Source organism: Phalangium opilio, unplaced genomic scaffold, assembly GCF_054372755.1.
Source record: "Phalangium opilio isolate 3A_F unplaced genomic scaffold, DU_Popi_V2 ptg000031l_1, whole genome shotgun sequence".
Taxonomy (NCBI): Eukaryota; Metazoa; Arthropoda; class Arachnida; order Opiliones; family Phalangiidae; genus Phalangium; species Phalangium opilio.
Genome location: NW_028324158.1, coordinates 11,802,062 through 11,820,992, shown reverse-complemented (window position 1 = coordinate 11,820,992; position 18,931 = coordinate 11,802,062). Strand labels below are relative to the sequence as shown.

General features: G+C 36.6%; 1 protein-coding gene across 3 annotated transcripts in view; it reads right to left on the bottom strand.

Annotated features, from left to right (window-relative positions):
• Window positions 1-18,931, bottom strand: part of gogo (thrombospondin-1 like protein golden goal) — a 49,188-nt gene that overhangs the window by 18,883 nt on the left and 11,374 nt on the right. The window contains exon 1 of one of the 3 annotated variants that reach the window (XM_089870206.1): window positions 75-248. The exons of the other annotated variants lie outside the window; for them this stretch is intronic. The gene's annotated coding sequence lies outside the window, so the exon portion shown is untranslated. Of the gene's footprint in view, window positions 1-74; window positions 249-18,931 lie in introns of those variants that run through there. 3 annotated transcript variants of the gene reach the window in all.

The window sequence follows — 18,931 nt, the reverse complement described above, 5'->3', positions numbered from 1 at the left end:
GTAAACTATCAAGGGGGTCACGTGAATACGCTACTGAACCGTAACCATTTTTTATAAACCTTTAACCAACCTACCCAATGATGGTTGGGCCTAGAGGGACAACAGCAGGCTGGGCCCATGGTGTACCCTTAATATCGCATGTGACGTATGCTGTATTCTAGGGGGTTTTACGGTAAGTGAGGAGTTTTAGGAGTCATGCAAAACGCTGATATTATATTGAGAATGGTGCTGTTGGGATAAATTGATTGAAGTTCTAACAGGGTCGACAGGGGTGGTCTTGGCGAAAAAAAAACTGAACCGAGTTTTGATGGGTTCGATATGTGTATTCTCGCTGTGTGATGAATGTATTCTTAAAATTTATAATCTTTTAAAGGTATATTGAAGTAAATTGCCACACATGATTTTATAGTGTTTCTAAAAATAAGTTAACATGATTGTCACGCACGAACAACTCTTTTTAGTCATAATATAATTCAATATCAAAATGGTCTATAATTAATTCAGGATAAATATCCTATTATTATTTTTTCAACTATTTGAATTTCAGTACGCCTTTAAATCTTCAAACCCCCTCCCCCCTTGGTTTATTTTGTGCCACATTGAATTATTTACCGCGAAAAATTTATAAAGGGTCAAGAGGTAAACTGTATACACTTTTGGGGGTCCAATTTTGAGAGGGATGATATGCCTTAAGGGGGTCTATGAACCATACCATGGTGGTCCAATTTGGGAAATGAAAAATAGTACTGTGCCCAAAATATAATGTATACTTATGGTATTACTATAGTAAGTTAAGTATATACGGTAATTAAACCCTTGATAAATTACCCTCAAGGTAAAAAATACGGGTTACCATATCATAGATTTCCTAGATTACACCAAAGATAGTACTTACAAAGAAAATTAGGGTGTATTATAGTATTTTCATTATTATAGGCCTAAATACGCCTTCTGAAATTTGGTAAAAAATGGGCTATTTCAACCGAAATTACCAGCTATTTTGAGGTCACCTTCAACAGTACTAAAATGTCAATGTAGGAAAACGCACGACCCAAGCTCGAGTATGTCTTTATCGAAATAGTCTATGTAATAATTCAAATTCCAACAATAGACCCGTATGATGTAAAGCCAGCAAGGGTAATGGAGGATATCAAATTTATATCGTCTTGATAGCATCTAGCTTTAGTCAACAATGACCCTATAGGTATATTAACGCTAAACACTTACGTTGATTTGTTGATATAATGGTTTACAGTTCGGTTCCCCTTAACATCCCATTTACAAAGAATACAAAACTGAACATTGGTTGTAAAATGTTCTTTTTTGTATTTCCTTAAACTAAGTTATGTTTAAAAGCAGTAAACTGAGAGCTGGTCTATTTTTCTTTGTTATGTAATGCACGAGTTTAATAAAGGGTAGTTTGAACCCTGTTAGCCATCTTTTCCAGTGTTGCCAGCCTAGAGACTGTTAGATAAAAGCTAGTACTTCAGTTCAATTCAATACTTGACTAACTTGAATAACAGAATGCTATCTATGCATTACTCTACTGAAGTTAAAACGAAGAAAACTATTTAACAATTTGCCGTCACTCCCATGCAGTGTTGCTAGGCCTTTGTGAAGCCTAGAAACTACTAAATGAAAGCTAGTACTTCAGTTCAATTCAATACTTGACTAACTTAGGTCACAGAATGCCAGGCAACAATGCACTGAAGTTAAAACGCAGAAAACAATTTAACAAATAAAAAAACCCAAAATCTTTTTGAGAAAAGCCAACTAAATAGTAAGAAAAGGCGCAAGACTTCAAGCCCCCCCCCCCCCTAAAAAAAGGAAAAAAAAAAAAACAGAAACTCAACCCTCGAAATTCGAAACTAAACAAAAAGATCGACAAATAACGAACAAATCGAGAATCGGATTTTCTTTATTTTTTCTTTTTCAAGTGACACTCTGCTCTGTCGGCGCAATTTTCAAACTGTATACAGTTTCCATTTTAGATGATAAGAAGGTACTATATATATATATATAGGTATATAGGTAAAAATTGCAGGCACCAGAACCCGCAAATTTCCCGCTACCACCGAAAACAGCGATCGCGAGCGCACTTTGTGCTGATATAGGATATTTATTTTTTTTCACTAACCTCAGCATTCTTTAGTACGATAAAAAAGAGTGTGTTTTTTTAGAGTATCTTAAAGAAGGCGATGGAGTGAACAAATTTGTGGAGACGAAAAGAAAAGAGATTCGAAGTTCCGTGTCGCGGGAAGGCAAAAGAAAGTGGTTTGGGTTAGGGTTTTTTGGCGGGAGAAACGGGACCAAAATTCTCACCGGAGTTGAAACATCCCCGTCGAGTTATTGAGCGAACTAAAGAGCTGCTGAACTTTTGGGGGGGGGGGGGGCTACTAGTTTAGTATTAGTTTACGCGCCAATGCCCAACAAGATATAGTTTGACCAAAAAGAGAATTTGGCGGGAGATCACCTCACCTCGCTTCACCTAAAGCTTAACACATACCTTGATGCCAATATTTTTCAATTTACGAAAACCTTAATACTAAAGGTCGACATTTATACAAGCCATGCATGAACCCTGTTCGGAGTTATTTATTAAATAGAGTACCTAGGGGTCAAATACTTTCATAAATAACTTAAGCAAAGTACTTAGCGTTAATTCTTTCAATCCCAAAACTTATTGCGCGTATGCATATTGGAGTATGTTATAACTTTGTTTCTATAAGAGATACGCTAATTTCCTTTGAGTATGTTATAGCCCCATTTCTTAGCTATACAACGATACCAAAAACTTGGTATTTGAACAATCGGAACTCCAGTGGTTCATAAAATTAGCAAAAACCGCCATTGTTATTGCAAGACCAAGGTCTGTATACTAGCAATAATATGCACTACGCCGCACGTCCACCTTCGTTGCATTTAATACGCAACAGCTCTACTTCTCCCCTTTAGACTGATAATTAGCAATCAATTGCAATTTCTTCACGATATGGACTTCAACTACAACCCTGAAGTTACAAAAGCTCAAACCCAATTGCCGCTACATAAACAATAAAACTTCTATGTCCATTACCCATAACGCAATAATTATTCAAGTTTTAATCATGTTAGAAACGATATTGCGTTTTTTTCATCAATTACGTATGATCCAGAGTTGCCTTTAACGAGGGTAAAATAAATACTGTTCAAACTCGGACATGCGCCGTTCATATTGACCAATAAAAGCAATGCAAACCGGCTATGGGGGTCAAGAACTAACCCTACTATAAAATTCACCCGGACATCAATACATCAACACGCAAACTACAAGAAAAAAAAAAGCATTCCAGGGTGAAACTCCAACGCAATAACAAAGTACTTCTTCTTGACCTCAGTGCAATCTCAGTTGAGATGAACTCCGGTTTAAGGGTGTCAAATAAAGGACAGAATTTATGGTAAAAAGGTATTTTTCGTATAAAGTTTGACAAGGTTCGATAAATTCAATGACTTTCATGGGTTTTGTATAACAACATTCATTCATGAGGACACATTGGAATTTTTATAACCCTTAAAGGTTACGGTAAGGAATTTCGTTGAAAGGTTCATGACCTCACAGTGAGTTCGTATAACAAAATACAGAGTGTTTTGATAATTTTGCCATAAGTTAAAGGGTGTCTTCTTTGAGTCCAACTGAATAGTCCAACTTCTCTTCTACTAGATACAGGTCCAATAAGGTTCTTAGCTTAAAGAATGATATGTCTTACTCCAATGTGTGACTGACAACTTCCTTGTTATCAATGTTAGGGATATCTCCGCGAACTAAATATTGTACATCCCTACATCTTTTTCGTAACCTTGCACTCAATTTGACAAAAGAAAACACCACAAAAAGGCAGACTTATCACAAACACCCTGTACAAACTAGTATGAAAAGCCAATACCTTGAAGTAAAAGTAAGGAGAACTTAAAAGGGGTGTAGAGCTCCGTTCAACTTCGGGTTACAACCTTCCATCTCAAAGCACACTTATGTTCTAGTATTTCGACTAATGCTAAACATTAATCAATAAAAACCATTTCCTGCCAACCGAGTCTCTGTTTTTCGGGTCGGGTATCGTATCTCCATCCATGGGTTCTTAGTTCTAGCCTTACCGAGTACTGACTATCCATGAATTGTGTATGTTAGGGAAAAACTAAAATTAGGGGTTGTATACTTTTGGGGGGGTTCACGTTACCTGTCGATTACAAACCGTCATCTTTCCTTTCATACTCCCGCCAACCAAATATGCCTGCAGTAGACCCATGGGTGCCAGGAGAAAAGCGGGGAGGGGGGGGGGGAGGAAGGTAAAAAGGGGCGTGATGGTTGATCACCCTCGAACCCAAAAACTATACCCTCAAATATTGCAAGAGATACTTGGCTTCATTATTAATAGCGATGTGTAAGCAGGCATACGTCTGACATGTTTTATTTCTCGCTTGGGCTGTTTGTTGTTAGCGGGCTCATCTCGCCTTTCTCTTGTTTACAAATTAATCTCACAGAGGAAACATACAGGGTGTTGGTTGGACCGAAGAATCATGGGATGGTTCTATTGGTTGGGTGACCATCTTGGAAAATGGTGGGTTAAACCATAAGTATGACACTACCTATACTTCCTAATACGATAGACTTATACTGAGTGCTAGTTCGAGAACGACGAAAGCGAGAACTGAATTGACTACACTCGGTTTTGCAGTCCACCCTATACCTTTGACAGCGCCTATCTCACAAGGCGTCGCTTTACCTCGAATCTATGACCTACTTCAATCACTTCATAACAAGCTCCAGTGCCAGTTTGTAACCAGTGACAAACTTATAGAACATATCTTATGAACTTATGCCAAAGCTTATAACAACAACAAAAAATTAAAAGCAGATTTACATGAGCCTACTCTGGATAACCTTTCCTACAGTTATTAATACGAAAAAAAAACCAAAAAACATGACCTTACACAAAAACGGATTTTGCCTTACATTATATCCCCATCAAGTTCTAAACAATACTCTCTGTGAAAACCCAGCCTGTGCAGGTGAGGTGATCTCTCAATATTTAGGCAGTTTAGACGGACCCTCCTATACATACATGCTAAGAAAATTAATTGCCCTAAGATTTTTATCTATTTACGAGCTCGATTCATCCCGAACCGAAACTAGTTTTCTATTTTTTTTTGGTAACGAAGAAGAAATTTTACGCGCAGCAGGGATCTCTTGGAATTTCTCACGATATTATATTGGGTGTACCGGTACCAATACCACCATGGTACCTATCATGATAATATGAGCTTCAAAAGTGGTACCTCTCTAAAATAAGGGAGAACGTATTAAGGGGGTTACCGTAGGTGGGTTTTTTAACCAGTAGCAGATAAGAGTTAATTGAAATGTAACAGGTTAAGGTTAAGAATTTTTGACAAGTTATTTTTCTCGTTGGTTTTTTCGGGAGAATGTTTGGGGTGGCTTTATTAAAGGTTTGAGGAGATTATGTTCTTTGCTTATTTGAAAATGTGGTAAAGTTATTTACGATGCAAACAATGGATGGTTAATTTTTATATTTAACATTGAAATGAAATTTAATATTTAATTTTTTGCGAATCTAAAATATATTCAAGTGTTTTTATTTTTAGAATATAAACACGTGAAAATTTTTTATTTCAATATTCGTAACAAAAAAATATTATTTTATTTTTAAAACATTAAAATCATAAGCAGGTTACCGTCGTTCTAATTTTAAATTTTAATATATGGTAATTATTTTACCACCAAAGCTGCAATAATAATAATTAACTTCTAATTACATCCTTCTGCATAGTAAATCGTAATTAACCTTTACAACCTCATTAAGGTATATAAAACAACCTCACTCCTCCTAAAGTTATTAAACAACTTTTTATAGTCAACCTTAATTAAAAAATCGATCAAATTGAAAAAAAAAAATAATAATAATAATAATAATAAAAAAAATTGTATCAAAATATACCTATATATATATACATTTTTTGACCAAATATTTGATATAAGCTACAAGATACACCTAATACCTACCCTATTCTATACGAGATTGGGTGTGGCAACCTTGAAACAACGTCTTAGGAAGATGGTTACGGTCTTAAAGAATAAATCCAACATAGTATGATAGTAAGCTTTGAATATATACGCATTACATCACCCGTATATTGAAAATCTTCAGCCGTGAAATAAGCTTCGGTATATATATTTCAATATTAAACCATGATGCAAAAGATCCCGCATTATATGGGCCCTATAGATTTCGGCAATATAAAGCACGTTTTGAACGATTTTAAACATTCGGTTCCCATGAAACTGGATTTTTCGGTGGTTCTATTATCTAGAACGCTTTAATTTGGCATAGGGCTACTACCCAAAATTCGGCGCGTGGTCACGGCATAATCGACCATCGATTAAACCTCAATTGCTTTTTATTATTTTTTTATTTTTATTTTTGCAGGGAGATATTTAGCAGAAACAAGGGCCTATACGTATCATATGTTTATGTGGATGAACGAGCTAGTGCACCTCGTAAAAATTGATTTTGGTTAACGTTGCTATGGTTAAGGAAACTTAATGATTAAAATAGATCAACATGAAGTAACCAAGGGATCTCGATCTTGAATTATATAACAAAATAACCATGGAAGACATTTCTGTCCTTTATCAAATGAAACTAGTGATGGGTACAAACTGATATGATATCCTTATCGGTGACCGATATGGAATACACTTTAACCGATTAATCGGTTCGAGATTAATTTACCGATTAATAATCGGTTCGAGATTAATTTACCGATTAATAATCGGAAAAAATCGGTTGATAATTGGTCGTTATCGGTTGGTAATCGGTCAATATTTGTTTCATTGTGTTAAATAATCGGCTAGCTCGCTGAGTTTAAAATATCAGTTATAATCGGTATCGGTTCCATGCAGTAAAACTTCAATATTGGTATCGACATCGGTTAATCAAATGAAATTAAACTAAACGAAAAGTTAAAGGGTTGAAAGAAAACCAGATTTGAATTAAGGTTTACACCCCAGTGAATGTACCTTGGAACAAGATCTTATTTGACAACTTCGGATTTAACCGTAATACTTCTAGTAATGAGTTTTTCTTTCTTTTTAGAATAGATTTTTCCATGTTTATTTTACGGGAGCTAGCACGAGGTTCGGGTTTTTCAAATTTCTTCTTTCGTAATGGATTTTGTTCTCGCTTTCATTCCAAAGTTTTCAGTTGCAATTTCTATTTATATTTGTTTTGTGGGGTTTCTGTTACATAATAACATTAAGGGGGAGATAATTTGAATCTCAAATATAAGGCATAGTTTCTTTGGATTCAAATATCAGATTTAATTTTCTGTGACCTAGGAGCAGTGGCAATAAATTAAAGGCTTTCTTTGTGTTAAGACATTAATTGAGTATGTGGTTAACAAAGACATTAGGAAGGGCTTCAAACGTTACCAATCAGTCCTGCACCAAATTTGGATGGTCCGTATTGTTTGAAGCCACATCTTAATCGATGTCTTTGTTGCCCACATACCAATCAATGTTCCATTTTAAGAAAACAAATTGGTCAGATTCTATTTTTATTCTAAGAAAGACTCTGGCATAATTACTAGAAATAATTTACGATGAAAAATTGTTAATTTTTTTCCAAGAATCCACCCTTCATTGGTCGATGGGAAACCCGCCCTAACTTTCTCCGAATCAGGATGTAGGTACAGAAATTTTATACAAGGTTAAAGGTCAGTACTAATAAGGCACTGGGGGGTATATACTGTCCTTTCTCGATTCTAAATTGTTCGCGCTCGCTACGTTTCCAAGATCAAAGAACCTTACCGCGCTCGATCTTCAGATCAGAGAGAGCTAGCTATAGCTATAGTCAGAATTTCACTAATCTAACGGTAAAAGATATACTCACGAGGTCATTAAATTGAATAAGGGTGGCCCTCATTTAGAGAAACAAGTGTGTGTGCGCGCGCCGTGCTGTGAACGCTATCGCGCCAAAAACTTTTTAAAAATTAATACACGAGGCGCCTGTTAATTAAAACTTGTAAAGTTCCTTTAATTGGATGGTGCTCTATTCTGTGGTTATAGTTTCCTTCTACTAATCTAGGTTAAGCTTGGCTTCGTTCGCACCGTATTTGTTGTTCCGGTATCTATTCACTAGTAACGTGGCATTGTTATATAAACAACCGTTAAAGCGCGCGAAATTTCTTAGCGATTATTTTAAAACATTCGTGAAACACGTGGCATTTCAAAGCGCGCCAAATTTCTTAGTTTGAAAACAAATTCTTAAGAAAAACTTTAATATATTCACAATTCACGTGGCTTAACGACTATTTACATAATACACTCGCGAAACGCACGTGATATTTTAAAACGCGCCAATTATGAATATAAAAGGCTTAAGGTACGAATACAGACCTATTTAACAATGCCAAAACACCTGTTTATTAGATACAAAAGACAGGTGATCATCTTCAACTATAACTTAAACCCAAAAGACAAGTGCATCACGATGTGAACGCGACTAAAGTTTGAAACAAAGAGATAGGCGGGCGGTAGTTGAGGAAAATAACTAAGTTTGGCGCGATCTCTCTAGCTCGCAATTATAAAGTTTGTGGACGACGGACAGTTTTGAAGGAACCATGAATAGGGATGCAATGAATAGCAAGCGTCCAAAGGGAATAACCGCCATCAAGCTAAGTCTAAACGTACCAAAAACTAGGCCTAACCCTGTTCAAATTTAATAAACAAAAGACGAACCCCGCGCCAACTAAATTAAAAGGGGACCGGTGCGTTCAGTTCAAAGTTGCTCCTATATATACGTACACCCAACCGATCGCCCTACCAAGCTAATGAATGGAAATTAAAACAATATTTTTCAAAGACCAGGGATATGGATGGTAGGCCGAGGTTTATGCGTCATCCGAAGCATTTAACTGTAACAAAGTGTCTTCAAAACCGTTCCAAGACTTGGTAACCTACGAAAGTTCGCAGAATCACCGCCAGGTGGCTCTAGCGTTGCACCATCTTATGGTGATTCCGAGAACCTTCTTTAAGTTATCCAGTCTCTATAGGAGTAGTTTCCAGACCCTCCGCCAGTGACGCTTAATAGGAATAAGGCCAATTGCAACCCACGTGATAAGAATGGACCAATATTTAACCCCCTTTCCCAAATTGTGGGAGGAGCCTATCTAGAGTCCCGGTGTAGAATACTACCTCACCATCCGACACAATACGTCTCCTTTTCTACTTCCTCCCTGATACTTCATAGTGTCTCATTCGCTTCTGGTTTGTAGTGAGGTTTTACCGTTTTAGACCTATAAGTTTATCTAGTATAGGAAAGGTATATAGCATTAGGACAGGCATATAGATTTATAGTAGAAGTCTGAGTCTCGAGTGAAGTTGGCATGGCAACCCCACGCCCGTCATTTATTTCCTAATGGGAGAGCCCGCCAAAAGGTTCCAGGAGGTAAAATTTCCGCAGCACGCGCCCACACCTTGCAAAGACCCAAAAAAAAATCCCGATTTAGAATTGTGCAAAAATATGGTAAGTATTTGATGAAATATATGGCGAAAGATTAAAAATTGAAAAGGCGATTTACAAATGTATTAAAAATTCAGTACAATCCAAACCACTATGACTTTCAACAAGAATACATAGATTTCATTTACTTCAAATCTTTAACTTGCCATTTTCAATACCTTTCTGCTTGAACTAAAGGGGAGGAGATATTGAAACCGTCACCCCTGACGTCACTACTGATGCATTTGAACTTAGAAGCGAAGTGACTTTGGAGTAGCTATCGACCTATCCTCGAATGTAAACAACTTATCTTCGCGTTAGAGGAACGAGTTACTGAAACTTGAGGATGGAGAGGCGAGAGGTTTAAAAACGTTTTAAGCCCTTCCCATTACCTCCAATCAGATATTAGCATGGCAAATTTATAAATATTTGTATACCAAACAAATTAAAGTAAATCAAATCTATATTTATCATTCGATTGTTTTAGAAACGCAAAAATATTTAAAAACCTATTGAAGCTAATGTTGATCACTAATACTGTCTCCGTGCCATTACAAAATCATCAGAGCTTTGCTTTGGGCCCTTTTGAAATTTTGGCATTAAAATCCACTAATACCCCTTCAAATCACGTATTTGCAGTTAAAATATTATGGCACCGAGTTAAATTTACCTTTATAGCTATCCCGTAGTATTATTATCAGAAAGAATGGGGCTGAGTTTGAACCTGATTTCGCTCGCCCCTTTTACGTTCCTTTTAGAAAAGGGGAGCAAAGAATTTTTTTATCAGACAAGGAGGAGGAGGAGTAGGAGTAGGGGGTGAATATCGAAAAGTTAATTAGAAGTTGGCTGGATGGATCTGATATCTTCCTCGTCGCCTCCCCAGTGGAGGAAAAAAAGAGAATGCTCCGGTGCAACCCAGGACTGCTCCAACGCGACTCCAGCCACTGCACCAGGGGAACTTTATGAGCTTGAACAAGGGGAGTGGAATTTTCAGAATTCTCTGAAGCTTTTAACCTTCTTAACTCATGCTCTGGAGTTACAGTAGATGAGATGGATGGGGGAATAAAATGAGTAACTTTCTTATTTCTTAACCGATTTTGACGTTTTTTGGCTCATTTTGAAGCCCAAATTAAACTCTATCTACCCCTGTAACCTAATTTGTGACTAAGGAGTTTCTTCGTTTCTTAAAAGTATGAAATAAAAATATCCTTAAAACATTCCTAACTTTCGTATTTCTTGGCCGATTTTGAAGTTTTTTGGCCTATTTCGAAGCCAAAATCAAACACTGTCTACCCCTGAAACTCAATTTGTCACTAAGGCGTTCTTCCATGCGTTAAAAGTATTTTAAAATAAAATCACCGCTAAAAATACGCGATATCCTTGGGACTTCTCGAGCGATTTCCAAATTTCCTGGCTTACTTTGAAATTGAATAAAGCTCAATTTCCTCAGCCACCTCATCTCACACTCCAGATTAGCGTGTACGCTATACGGAAAAGAGGTAATATAAGGGGTTAATGCCTAAATCATGGCTCCGGAGAAGCGTGAAAACTGTTTATGAGACTATAATATTCTCAAGAGAGAGAGGGGAAAAGATGGGAGCTATTTAAAATTTATTGTTTTAATTTAAAAGAGTCCTCGGCATTCTTCCTTTGAAAAATTAAATATAACGGTTCCAAAACTAGTTCAAAAGCGACAGACCAAAACGTTCCTTGAAAAGAAAACTTTTCTTTATCCAGGAACTCCTTTGAAAGAGTTAATTGTTAATGCAGACATGATTTTATTTTAAATGTCTTGGGAGTTAAATTGTTTAAAAGGAAATAAGTCCTATAACTCTCACCAAACATTTTAGAGATTACTATTTCTTCGCACGAAAAAGCCAAACCCATAAACATAAAGAATACAAAAATCATCCCTTTTAACTTTTAAACAAGCTATTTGTCTCTTAAAATATTAAGAAGCCTGGGTATTTACCTGTCCCCCAACAAAAAAAGATACGTAATCCTATATTCAGTCTTAGAATGGATAGTTTTAACAAATGAGGGTAAAGGGGGTGACACGCATTCTAAGATTGCCTGTAGCCTTATTATTTATTCAGTGGACGAAAATATGAACCATTCTTAATAATATCTGTATCTTCTTTCGCGTTCGTGATAGGAGAAGTAATGAAGTGGAACCCAGGAAGGAATAATAAAGGGGTGCGGTTGCGGTCAAATGTGTATAACTGGACTGAATTACATCACAACTGTGAACACTAACTGGACAAAATTCTACGAAAATAGTATACAGTTTGACATCGAAAAAGCCACTTTAGTTCCCGCTTCTTAATGTAAGAGACTTTACCTTATGAATAATGAGAACGACTCAAGGGGGTAAATGCCGATTTTCTTGATTCCCGGTTTGCATTCATTTATAAGGGTATCGCGAATTTAAAGTGAAGGCAATAGATATAAGTAAAAAAAACCTGCCCCATAAGTCTCTATTTTCCCATCTTAGCAAAGGATAGTTGTTCACTGTACAGGTTTCGAGAGGAAAATCATTAATAAAGTATCCATAAATTCTGAAGATAGTTAAGTCTTTTAACCAGAAATTAAAGCAATTTTCGAACTATGACATGTACTAAACTGACTGACTGAGGGAGTAAATGAAACCCAACATAACATAACCCAACCTAATCGCACAACAGGAAACCACTTGGAGAGATTTGCGGTCATGTCCCCAAAAATGTAAGAGAACATTTCGATCCAAATAAGAGGGAAAGACACGGGGGTAAAACTTTGCCTTCCATTTCGTTTTCTTGCGCCTGCGATGTAGTCATTTTATATCATGAGAGTACGTCCCGATACTGAGGGTTGCCTACCCCCTTGTTTCACGTAGAAAAAGGCTATTCTGCACTAAGTATCTTGCCTTGGGTTTTTAAAGACAAGTACGTGTACATCCCACGTCGTTGGGACGCCTTGTCGCTTTCATTAACAGTTAACTTATAAGAAAACTATTTTACTTATGAATGAGCAGAGAGTGTTTTAGCCTCATTGGAAGGGAATCTTGTCAGGTACGAAAAACATTACAAATTTTTTGAAAAAACGCACATGGGTAGTCTAAACCTAGACATTTATTTCTCTAGTTTAAAAAAAAATTCACCTGTACTCCAAAAACACACGCGCGTGCTAGACTAGAGGTATGGTATGTATGCCTCGATATATCTCGCGCAGGAATGATGGAGCGAAGCTTCTTAACAACACTCACCATGGAAACCAACCAAAGTAGCAAGTTCTGCTACACCACGATGCACCACGAGTCTGTGATAGGGGACGAGCAGCGAGCGATCACGGGGTTCATCCAGGTACAACACGAAAAGGTTCAGTCAGGGGCGAATTCGATGTATAAAGTAAGGGGGCATATACCCCCTCAGAAATAAGGGCTTTCTCTTGTTATGGGCGCGCGCGAGCATAGAAGGGGGGGGGGTATTTCTTTAATATCCACGGCCATGGGTCCTCGCTAACGAGAAAGAACGAGCTACATTTGGACAAATAATGGATGTACTGGGTCGCTTTGGGCTTTGAACCATCCTAAGCCTTGGTCTGCTCAAATTCCTCCTATCAAGAGACAAGGTCTTCCCCGATCTTTACCTTTCGATAGGGACTCTGTAGATTCATGGACGACGTGTTTTTAACGTCCGCCCCAATATAAAGTCAATCAAGTCTGTGGGGTGATGGTCCCCGTGCATGGTCTGCCTTGCTTTAAAATTGTAGGCGTTGAGCTTGCAGGTATGGTTGGTTTTTGGCGGTATATAGGTAATTGCGGACAAGGGGTTGCACACGCTTTCCATATTGGATGGGCCAGTATGGTTATGGTGGTATTTTTTTTAATAAGTGTTATACTCCTCGATAATCGTGAAAGTGCAGCTCGCGCTATATAGCTGCGTCTGGCACGTGAAGCTTCGCGAGAGCGAGGTCTCGATATACCTACTAGATTTGTGGGTGGATTAGCTTTGGTTTAGATCTTGGGAAAGGATGACGTGATAGATCGATTGCGAGGGTGATTTTTGTCATGTTTATAATCTTTGCTTGACTGGGTTTATGTTAGCACAGTAATCTACATCGCGGGGGCTGCAGAGGCTAGAGCTATAGCTAGACATGTCACGAGAACTTATACAAGCCCCTATTCGTGTTTTGGTTTCCAAGAATTGAGACAATCATGTCTTGGTATGGTATGTTTTTCCGAAAAAAAGACGTCGATTGAATTGTTTCCTTCAATTTATGGGCTCAATTTAAAAAAAAATTATATAAATTAAATTGGATTTAAATTCCCTCTAAGGTTAGATTCTACAGCGTGTTGCTGATAAGTCTGCCATAAATTTAAGGGTTGTTCTTAGGGTAAAACTGAGTGAAAAGTGTCAAAGAACATGTTGGGGTCTACAACATTAAGTTACTGGGATATGGGCTACCAAATATTGATTGGCCCCTAAACACAAGGAAATAGTCAAACATGTGCAGTTAAAAATATCAGTCTTCAATCAAAGAACGTTATTGAACATTTATCTACAGAAGTGTACTATTTAATGGGTAAAGCTAATTACTTCGCAAATGTATGACTATTTCCTTAATTTTTTAGGGGATAATCAATGTTTTGAGAGCCCATATCTCCTTAAAAAAATGTAGGTATAGTATAGATCCCATCTTTGGACAGCTTTCCCATCAGTTTTATCCAAATAACATGTACCTTTTAATTCAGGTGGCAAACTTTATCAGAACCACCCTGTCCAACTCAAAAATGAAACGCCTCTGCTCAAATTCCATCCAAAGCAATAACTGTCTATTTCCGTTTTAATAATAAAACCAATCATAATTTTCGAAATCTTAAACATATAGTCATGATATATTATCATCACATATCACATGCTTATTACTAACTCATGCCTCTCCCCATCCCCCAAATGACGCCTCGAATTAAATATTTATCCAACACTATATCTGCCATATTCCATCCCCTATTAAACGCGTACCGGTGTATAAAATTTCAAACCATCTATAATTATTTAATTTCTGTCCGTCCGGGGCGGTTATGTTATCCGAGACAAAAAGGAGAGTGAGAGAGAGGCAAAATTAAGGATAATTAGTTTAAAACATTTTTCTCCTACTGCCCTATACATGCTAGTCTAAAGAATGTGAAAAACTGGTATAACAACGCTTAATGAAGGCTCTATAGCTTTCTTGATTAATTACAAAGCCCACATGCTGTGTATTAAAAGGGGAAGAAGAAAAATTAAAAACACAGCAAGACAAGGTTGCTTGCTTTGAAAAAAACTAATTTAGATTCTTAACCGCGGTTATCTACAGTATATACTTAATTTTAACTTTCAAATTAAAGTGTCGGCGCTATGTATATAAAACTTTATGAATTGCATGAACCATGGCATGCTTTAAAGGGTAGGTAGAACGAAAATATATGCTATTATTCATAACAAAAAAATTTACATTTTTTCATAGCGGCCCCAAAATTTGCAATATTTTTATTGCGATTTGAAAATTAGGCTCTGTACATTTTTTAATAAGTAATTATAGGACAGTCAATTTTGAGCCGAAAATGTTAACTTCTATGTCAGGGTCATCCTAAACAAGTTACAATTGGAGACACATTGCACATACCTTCCCTTTAAAAAAAATTGTCCCCTTTCTAAGTCATGCATGGTTCAGAATACTAAACACTTCCAAACCTTCCTACCCAATAATATCGAACCATAATTCATTTTGTTCGATTTAAACTACAACTTGTATATAATAAGGCTCAATACTTTGAGTAACTACTCCAACCACTTTTTGACTGCAAAACTAAATAACCTGAAGTTAAATATATCCTTAGACATATTGACATAGAGGTCCCCAAAGAGCTAGTCGCTCTTCCATTACGTCTCTATTTAATCTTGAGGCACAAAAAATATACGTTACATTTAATGTTCGTTTCCACCTATTTTTGCGCCACAGTAATTTTTAAGTAAATTCTGAAACTTTTTGGCGCTAAAGTCACGCTCAAAAATATATCTACGTTCTAAACGAGGGGTAAACCACTCGTTATAATTTATGATAATTTAAAAAATTGGTTAGAATTAACGCAGATTGTGTAAGAAATACGCCTGGTTTATCCGAGTAGAATAAGAATTTCATGATGAAAAAAAAAATACCTAATTTTCGTTTACATTATCAATAGTGAATTACCCCTCGTTTCAAAGTGGGTGAAAGAAGAAAAAGCCTTTGCTTTACTTTTTTCTCTTTTTTAGCCATATCGTAGTATACGATAGGCTCTTAGTTTGACCCGAGCCGTAGTAGTAGTAGTAGTGGCCGGGGTTGTCGCTTCGTTATCGTCAGATTTTAGCTTAAAAGGAACTTTATATTACCACAACCCACCCATAGGGGTAACTGGGCTCGGTTAGAAATTTAATTTTAATTAAAATTTTTTTGAGATCGCAGCCGGGATTCGAACCCGGGTCGCTCACGTAGAAGACGGAAATTCTACCACTGAGCTATAGAGACTTGATAGAAACCCCGAGTTTTTTATTATTTATTTTTATCTCTAAAATATCAGGGTGATGTGGGGTGGGTTACCTCTTAATCTGTGGGGGTCGGATACTTTTGAATTTTTATCTGTGGGATCGGATACTTATGAATTTGTATGTTTGGGGTTTTTATATTTATTTCCTTTTTATTTATGTGCTAATTAAATAGATAACGATTTTCCTTGTTTCGTTCTCGTTCGGTAGCTATCGTCATTTATGTTATGTTTGACTGGAACGTTTTGGCGGTTAATTCAAATGTGGGTTTAGATAGAGCTAACATAGTGTTAAATGAGCGTTATGCGTTTGATCATTTTAGCATTGCTAAAGGTAATTCGAGGGGATTATCACTAAAATGCGTAATCACTATAACTAAACTTTCTCTTTCAAAAGTTTCTGGGCATAAGTCCTTGTTAGAAATTTATAAGATGCGATAAGTGTGCATCGGCATAGGACTGTTGTAAACTCATCGAGGGGATTATCACTAAAAACTATCTGTTCTTCGATTCGCCGGAATATTAGAATTACAGCATAAGTAAATTTATACGGTTATAATTTAATCACTGTTTAGAGTAGAGAATCGAGGGGCTATTCACTCTGATTTTATGCACGGTAAATCATTTAAGCATTGAAAAAGATAGCGCTATTCACTCATTAGGGTAAGGTATAGAGGGGTTATCCACTCATTAGGGTAGGGTATAGAGGGGCTATTCACTCGTACGATATGGCTACTATTACGAGCCCTTGGGCCGTCTTGTTTTTTTTAAAGAGACAAGATTAATCTCAGGAAAACCGTCCGTGTTTAAGTTAGCGAAAAACGTACATCTAAGAAATAAAAGAAATTTTTTGAAAATAAAAAAAAAGAAAATACACCTTTTTCTAAAACTTCTCTCATCTTTAATTTATGAGATTCTTACGTAGCCTGTAAATGAAACCAAACCAAGCTAGAATATTAATTAACAATATGACGGAGAAAAGAATCAAGAGATAAAAAAAATTAAATTAATTAGTCCCTAGTTTTTTTAAATTCCATTAGAAGTTGCATGAAGATAAAAAAAAAATAATAAAAGGAATTCGTCCTTAACATATTTAATTATGTTAATTTAGCGTGTTAGTGTTAAATATCCCTCAGGATAAATTAAATTGGACGGGACTAATTAGTAACCACGACATGGTCTGATAGCAATTAATAATTGCCATGGTTAAATTCAATTCAATTCGGTTTTCGCTGCATGATTTATTATTGCGTGTCTGAGGACAATTCTTTTCGAATTCTAAGATGTAAAACCAACAATTAAAATTGAATTAAATTGAACTGAACTGAACCAAGTAATCTCAATCTTTCATAACTTTACATAATTCTACATAATTAGTTTTTGAAGCATATTGGAGGTGTTTTAAGGACTTTTCACGTCAAAGCGCGCTTATACAGTTCTTTTCGAAGATGTAGACGCTACCAATTTGAACTGAATTGAACCGAGGGTAAATACCATAAAAATAACCTCAAAGTTTCATCAACTAAATTCAACAAAATTGGTTTTTTGAACACATTTTCATTCCTAATGTAAGTTCTCTAACATACCGCGCGAGAGAAATGGGCCTTTAATAACCCCTAAATTCTAAAACAATGGGGGCCCGAACTCCGGAGTCGTCCCTTTTGAATAATAGACCATAATACTACACACATTATTAAGTTCCGTTTCTCCGAGGCAAATTCCCAAAAAAAGTAAAATAAGGTCCGGCCGCTTATACTGGGGAAACGATGCGATTCGAGTTGGTAATGTCTGACATTCACGAAATCCTGAAATCCTCGAAACAGCAGTCAGCAGTATAGCGCGAGTGAGCGACCGACGGAAAACGTGTTCTTCGCGTGCAAATGGCCTAAGTAAAACTAAGAGTAAAAGCGGAAAATCCTTAACAACATCGTGGCTCAGAGTATTACTAACTCCATACACTTGAAGAGAGAAATCTCTGTACGTTAGATGGTTGAGAGTCGATTGAGAAATTTAAAGTTCCGAAATTAGTTTAAAGAATCAACGGAAACTTGGGTTTCATAAGAGATACAGGAAATTCCTTCGAATATGTTATAGTCCTATTCCTCATCTTTCCAACGATGCCTAATACTTGGGGTTATAATAATTGGGGTCCGAGTAATTAAGCTAAATGTTCATAACAAAGGGTTAAGACGCTCTTCTTTACACTTCACCTTTTAACTCTGGTTCTACAAGAGATACGGGGAAGTCCTTCGAGTATGTTATAGTTCTATTTCTCATCTTTCCAACGATGCCTAATACTTGGGGTTACAACAATCAGGGCCCGAGTAATTAAACAAAATGTTCATAAACGTCCTCTCCAAAAGGTTAACATGTTCTTATGAATCAACACTTCGCCTTTTAACTCTGGTTTTACAAGAGATACAAGAAAGTCCTTCGAGTATGTAATAGCCCTATTTCTCCTCTATCCAACGATTGATTACAACAATCAGGTCCCGAGTAATTAACCAAAATTAAACACTGGTATTGCAAATGAAACAAATTGGCTTATTATCAGTGTAACCTGCATGCTCAATATGCAAGCAATTTCTAACTCCGCAGTGTCCGCACCATCTCACATACCAACAACCCCTAAATCTGGAGAGCGAAGAGGAATATATATAATCCAACCACGGCTTTCGCGAGACAAATCTCTAAGTGGAAAATGCGGGAAAATCAAGGCAAGTAGAGAAACGCGTATACCGACGGAGCAACAAATAGTCATAAACGAAATCATTTCTTTATAAATAATGACCGTTTCAACAAACGAATAGAAAAGGCAGGTATATACCGAAAG